The sequence below is a fragment of the Mytilus galloprovincialis genome, chromosome 6 (genome assembly GCF_965363235.1).
Source record: "Mytilus galloprovincialis chromosome 6, xbMytGall1.hap1.1, whole genome shotgun sequence".
Taxonomy (NCBI): domain Eukaryota; kingdom Metazoa; phylum Mollusca; class Bivalvia; order Mytilida; family Mytilidae; genus Mytilus; species Mytilus galloprovincialis.
In genome coordinates, this window is record NC_134843.1 from 27,667,298 (window position 1) to 27,675,091 (window position 7,794).

Sequence of the window (7,794 nt, forward strand, 5' to 3'; positions counted from 1 at the left end):
GGATCATCAACTTTCTGCTCAGACACTAGTGACGTTTGATAAAGTTTGAAAACATCAATGCAAAATGCGAAGAAATGAACAATTAACAAATAATACCACAACAACGAAAACGAAATATTTAGCACATCAAACCTAGCAAAGAGGTCAGAGTTGATTTCAGTACTCCTGGAGGGTCAGCAGTTGCTGCACCGCTAGGATGATCCATCGCGTTTATCTTGTTGAATCACCAACATATACGATAGGACATCATACAGTAATACATCGCTATATGTATCTTGTTTAACAAGAAGACTTTATCGAATTTAATTTTTGAAAGACTAACTAAGGCTTTCTATCCCAGAAATAGATTACCTTAGCTGTATTTGACAAAACTCTTGAACATCGCACTTTGTTTGACCTTTTAATTTTTTTGATTTTAGCGTCACTGATGAGTCTTTTGTAGACGAAACGCGAGTCTGGTGCAAATAAAAAACTTCAATATTGATATCTACGATGAGTTTATTTAACTTTGATACTTCCAATTATAATCCTTTTCATGGATATATTTTTTGCAAACCCTCTGTTTACTTGTTTTTTTTTCGTACCAATGTAGGTGTAATACCACCAAATAATGGTACGTCACATCCGGTTGTATACGAAAATCGTTCGAAAAAAATATTCCCGTGAATTTGACAGTTGAAGGTAATTAATCCTACATTTTATTGTAGTAAAACATTTCTATGTCATAAACATCTGTCTTGTGTAATTCTGAGCACCATTAGTTTTTTATTTGGAATTTCGTTAGAAGGTTTTGTAATCTTAAGGTTACATGGTGACTAAACCTTGTAGAACAGATACAATCAGAGGAGCAATTTGATTGGTTAAGTTCCAGTGATGGTTATTTTCTTATATGCAATGAAATGTTATTTGAATTTTTTTCTATAGTACTGGACAGGATAAATCTTTACTCATGCCAAGTATTTCTTTATTTGAAACAAAGATAAATTCTGCACGGTTTTTTTTTAAAGTTCAAATTTAACAAAGACTAATTTGGGAAAATCAATGGTGGTATTACACCTGCAACTGATATACCCTCAAACAAATTTTCAACATTTCAAATAAAATTATTTGCAAAATGATTCTTGCATGTATCTGACGTGACTTATCATTAAGAAAACTGTTTGCATCTTTTTCACAAAAATGCGTTCAAATTTTACCATTTAACTGAGTTTACATTAGATAATATAGATATATGAAGATTTGGTATGAGTGCCAATGTGTCAACTCTCCATCCAAGTCACAATCTATAAAGTAAACCATTTAGGTCAAGGTACTGTCTTCAATACGGAGCCTTGATTTGGTTCGTTCACAGACGATTTCAGTATATCGGACAACGGTTTAATGTTCTCTGTATTTTCAAAGAAATCACGATTTCTTTATTGAATGTGCAAACATATAAGTATTGTCATTACTACTTATTGGATTTAAAATGGACTTTTCTTAATTTATATTGGTAAACCTACTTTCTTTCAGCTGTTTTTTGTTGTTGAATAATTATATTAGTATAATTGTCATCTTCTCTTCAAATTAAGGAATACTATCAATGTAAAGTGTGATTCAAAACTACGTCATTTGGGCTAACTTATTGGTTCTTAAGTAAATATTTCAAAGTTCAAGTCAAAGAAAAAAATTACTGAAAGTAATGTGCAGGTTTGATATGAAAGGAATACACGCCCATCAATCATCACCACAGCCGTCTGATAAAGATAGCCTGAAAATCAGTTGCAGTTAGATAAAACTGCCGATGTCGCATTATCAAAATTAATTGAGGCATTGCACTTTTTTCATGAAAAACACCTGGATTCGTCATTTTTGTTTTATCTCTGTTGTACTATTCGAGAGAAAAATTCTTGGAATTGATTGGTTAAACATCAAAATTATTAAACGCGATAACGTGATCTTCGGTAGTTTCTACATGTTTTTAAATTATTCAAACAATTCCATCAACTTGTGACGATTTAAATATTGACATGTTGTACAGAACCCTGCCTATTGTTTATAGATATAAGAAAAAGTTGTATAAGTGCCAAGTGACAACTCTCAGTCCAAGTCACAAGTTATAACAGAAAACCATCAGAGGTCAAAATGCGGTTTTCAACACGGAGCCTTGGCTCACACCGAACAGCAAGCTATAAAGGGCCTCAACACTAGTGTACAAGCATTCAAACGGGAAAACCAACAGTCTTATCTACATAAGTACATCTCCTTTCATTCAGAGTTAAGAAACTCTAAGTCTCATTTGTCAAAAAGTATTTACTCTGACTAACAGTTTGCAATATAAACATTTCTGCAAATTCATATACGTGTCCTACGATTTCAATAAAAAAAACTATGTTTATTAATATTATTATACGAATACAAAATGTTGTTTTGGATTAAAGTATATGTAATGTGCGAACTAGATACACTCAATATTTCAGTGAGTGATTATATAATATATCACAGTAAACATGAAATTAGGAATACTCTTGAAACCAGAAGGCCTGCGACCTTTTTCACAAAATGTCTCACGAGTACCAGTACTAGTAAGAAATAAACTACGATCAATTTTGGTTGCATGGTGTTTTGTGAAAACACCCACTGCTTCATATCTTAATCTTTATATTGACATTGAAACAGATATGCACCTTCAGCCTTTGATCTATGTCCCTCTGACACAAAAACTGCTCCAACATAGTTATTAGAAGAATAGCTGTACTCGACACAATGAAAGTTTTACGGTTTTCATCCAGAAAGTGGTAGACCAATGCTATGGTTCTGTGTCTCAAATCGCATGCTACATGTTTTGCCTATTAATCTTAATAAATAAATATAATCTCCTGACATTTGAGTACATTTCCTTATTGTGACATTTTGAATGAGAGTGGATATCCATTGTGTTTGAAATATTAGGCTGATAATCTGACTTTTGATAACAAATATTTGAAAACATTTTAAGGAGGCTGATTGTCCCCAAAAAAATAAGCAAATATTAAAAACTTTTTTTTTTCATTAGAAATTTTATTTATTACACTATCAGTTGTTTCTTTATGATCTGGTACAAACATCAGCCAAAGAAAAATGACATTTTTTGGCATTACAAATTTAAATAACTTTAAAACTCATTGGTGACCTATATATATACTTTTTTTTTCAAATAAACTGTACTTTTACTTAACTATTGTAAATTTTAAGAGATTTCTGTAATTTAGTACTTTTTTCTCCTATTACTTCAACAGAAAAAAGTACCTTAACGAAAATGCATGCTACTTTAGAAGGCAGACTGTAAGCTTAAATAAACGGTGACCCAATATTTTTCTTATTAAGAGAACTAAAAGGACAGAGCATTCCTGTTAGGAAACTTAATTGAATAACCTTATTAATAAAACAGCATTCCTGTATCACGCCAAGCAACGCAAGTCCCTCAAACTATAATTAAAGTTATTTGTATATAGAGCAATATAGGAGAAAGAGAAAAGTAAATGTTATAGAAAATGTCAGGACGTTCTTTGACATAACCATGGATCATCAACTTTCTGCTCAGACACTAGTGACGTTTGATAAAGTTTGAAAACATCAATGCAAAATGCGAAAAAAGGAACAACAAACATATAATACCACAACAACGATAACGAAATATTTAGCACCTCGAACCTAGCAAAGAGGTGAGAGGGGATGTCAGTACTCCTGGAGGGTCAGCAGTTGCTGCATCGCTAGTATGTTCCGTCGCGTTTATCTTGTTGAATCAACAACATATGCGATAGGGCATTATACAGTAATACATCGCTATATGTATCTTGTTAAACAATAAGACTTTATCGAATTTAATTTTTGAAATACTAAGGCTTTCTATCCCAGAAATAGATTACCTTAGCTGTATTTGACAAAACTCTTGAACTTTGTTTGACCTTTTAAACTTTTTTGATTTTAGCGTCACTGTTGAGTCTTTTGTAGACGAAAAGCGAGTCTGGTGCAAATACAAAACTTCAATCTTGATATCTACGATGAGTTTATTTAACTTTGATACTTCCAATTATAATCCTTTTCATGGATATATGGTTTGCAAACCTTCTGTTTACTTGGTTTTTGGTACCAATGTAGGTGTAATACCACCAAATAATGGTACGTAACATCCGGTTGTATACGAAAATAGGCCCATTTTTTTATTTTATTTTTCAAATAAGTATAGAATGAAGGTTATTTATGGAAAAAAATAGCAAAATCCCACATTAAAAAAAAGGATTTAAAATTTATACCCGCAAACCCCTTAACATCTCAATCATAAACATTAAAATTTGTGATGGTCAGAATAATATTCAACTCCCATGCAAATACATTTTCTTCCTAAAAAAATCAAAAAACAAAAACATATTACAACAAATGTTTGGTATTTTAAAAAACCAACAAACTATACAACATGACGTTCTTCAATACCCTACCAAAGATATATTTACTATCTTTTCTTGACACCTCGGGGGCTTGAAACAAATCAACAACAAAAACTGTGCAATCATGCTTTCACAACAGACAAAAGTTTATACAAAACCACTTAACAAAGTCTACAAATTGAGGAGAAAGTGTACAGCTTAATTGTACATTTTGTAATTTAAACTCAAAGCTGTTTCACAGACAGCATGACAAAGCTTCAATAATTCATTTTTTGAATTTTTGCCTAATATTTTAGTGACGAGTATATCAGAAAAACAGATATGTATTGATAAAATATAACTTACTACTTTAAGTATTAAATATATACATGTAAGCGCTGGAAATTTAAAACAACAAAAAGTTCATCAAGATGATATAAACGGTGAAAAATGAAAATCAAACCCATCATTGACCTTATCGTTATAACTTTTTTAAAATCTAAATTATTTCTATCTGTCTGCACAACATCGGTAAATCAATAGTTAATTGCATATATTCATACAAAGACAAGTTGACAAATTAAGATAACTCTGAAGAAAGCGTGGTTTCTTGATAAATCGGAGACATGATATAGCAGAGCGTGCTCAAAAAAGAGACATGAAGTTAATATGATAGCAACGTTCTCAAAAGGTCATATGAACATCTACATACTATATCATTTAATTGACATTTAAAAAGTGTCTGCTAATAAGCCCGGTATATTTTAAGTCTACAAAAATGTATTTTAAATCATGCATTGTAATAAATCAAATTATATATTCGTTTTTGCCAACGAATATGTATAAATGTAGTACCATTGCATCTTTTTTTATTGACTTGGCATATACATGCACCGCATGGTATTTGTAAGACGATTTCATATCTTGTGAAATCTAGTCCAAGTTTTTAAAGCACCTGTTGTCATCGATAGTAAATTTTCAGAAGCAAATAATCAAAACAGTAACTTTTGATTATTTTTCATAAGTGTTCTGTTTTGATACGTGATACTAACGCAAAAATCTGTTCAATCAAAGTTATTTCTGGAAACTGAAATTTACACTGCACAAGTTTACGGAATTATTGTCTGAACTGAAATTGTCTTTACGATGACTAGGGTATACAAATAGTGTCATCTTTTGGTCGTCGTCCGACTGATAGCAAACCCTGCTGTGTGAGTGGTAAAACTTTGCCACAATGTCCGGCTAGAAATGAGACGTTAAGGTCGATGTCCATTTTAATGAAGTTTTCATTTGCACCAATTCACAGTTGCATTCGTGTAAAACAATGTATACGTCGTTTGTGGTGTACTTGTGTACTGTCTTAAATTCATGGGAGTTATTTTGTGGTTTACATGTACTATTATATTATGTTTGTATATATTTCTCTGTCCTGAGTGTTGTGTTCATTTGTACTGTTTTCCTGTGAAGTTATGTTGTCATTTTAGCGGTATTGTTACCATTAACAGATAGTGGAGAGGTTTGACTTACTATAAAACCAGTCTCAATTCACCATGCTTTCTTTAAATGGTCAGTACAAAATGAGGACTATGACAGTTGTTATATATTAGTTCGTTACTATGAATGCTGGTGATTGTCCTTTGTTTATATTGATCTCCCTATTTCTAAATATTTTTCTATTTTCACTTATTTACTCGGTTCTTCGCTTACACAAGAGATATAACAAAACAGTTACAAATACATGACACCCGTCTCTTCTTTTAGTTGATGCATTTCAGATGGTTTCGCTTAATCGATTTATGACTACAGAACAGCGGTATACTATTGTTGCCTTTATTTGCAGTATTTTTTGTGTGGTCCGTTTGTGACCTCATGTTATGCAAAATGTCTGTTCCTCTCCAATACATCCTGATTTTCTAATGGCATTCCCAATAAAGTTCTTATCTATCACCCAGATAGACCCCCTAGTGCAGTAATTTCTAATTATATTAATAGTTAACCTGCATTTTAAACGTGCTGAAGGACGTTAAGCAAACAACCAAATCCATGCAACAATCATATTTTTTTTTCTATTCCCTTTTGTGATATTTTGACTGAGTGAGGAATCGCATGACTAGTAATGACTGTTTTACAGAATTCGTACCTTGTCTAAAGGATTCGGTCAAGTTTTGTTTGAAAGTTGATCGATTCCCCCAAATTGTCATTATTCTTTTGAACTGAACAGTTTTTCATGCATTTGCCATATTTGAATATCGGATAACAACTGTTGCCTCAAATTAATATTTTTGAGTCTTACGGTCAATTTAATGACTAAGGGAATTCTCTTTTTAAACAGTTGCAATATTTTGTAAACTAGACAGTACGTTATATTATACAAATACACTGTTAAGTAGCAATTGCTAATTTAATGTTAATACTTTTATATCACTTTCCAAATACAATTTCATACGTTTGTATTCATAATACCTCAGTAAATAATTATTAAAGATTAACTCAACTGTTGCTTTGGTCGGTTTCTGGTTGACAATAACATTTAAATAAAATTACATTTAACCACAGAATATAATTGTTGTTATAAGGAGTGCAAAAAAGAAAATGCAAGTAGTTTAATCATCAATAAGATTCATTGTACTTTAAGGCCCAAATTCGTGATTAAAATCTATTCGAATATAAGATGTGATGTCTACACGCAACAAGTTAACGAAGAAATCTGTAAACTAATAATGATTTCTGCTAAATATCTGTCTTCAAGCAATTGTAAATTACCTGACGATACGAGATTTTGAACAGTTTTTATAATTGGATTGTACTTTACAAAATGTAAGTTGATCAATCCATAAAGATTGTTGTGAAATGATTGATAGACATTCCCTGGGACAGATAAATCGTTGCAATACAAATATCCAAATAGAAAACAATTGGATAATTCGTTGGAAAAACTACTTTTATTTAGATTACATTTAGTGAAAGGTTTTTAATTTAATATAATGGTTTATAGACTGCAATCTTAAAGGCAGATTGGTCTCTTTTAAAAGATCCATAATAGATTTCTTGTAGTTTTGAATATAAATCACAGTTAATTATTAAATTCCCATTCTTTATTTGATTATGTTATTACACACATAAGTGAACACAAATCTTCATTGAAAACCGCTTCGGTGGTCTTGGGGAGGTAATCATGTATCCAATGAGGGAGGTTGTGGATAGGAACACCGACTTGATCAAGCCAAACTTCCAAAGACTTAAAATTTGTATCAGCTTCGTGTCCGTCAAGCATGCTCATTTAGTATCGAAAACAAATATGTTCGGCCTAGAGTTAGATTATTGTGTCTGATGTCGTGGCATGTCTTCAATGCCTGTTGACTGTTACCTCGTAAACTAAATCGTTAAAGATCGTTTTCAGCATGTCTGT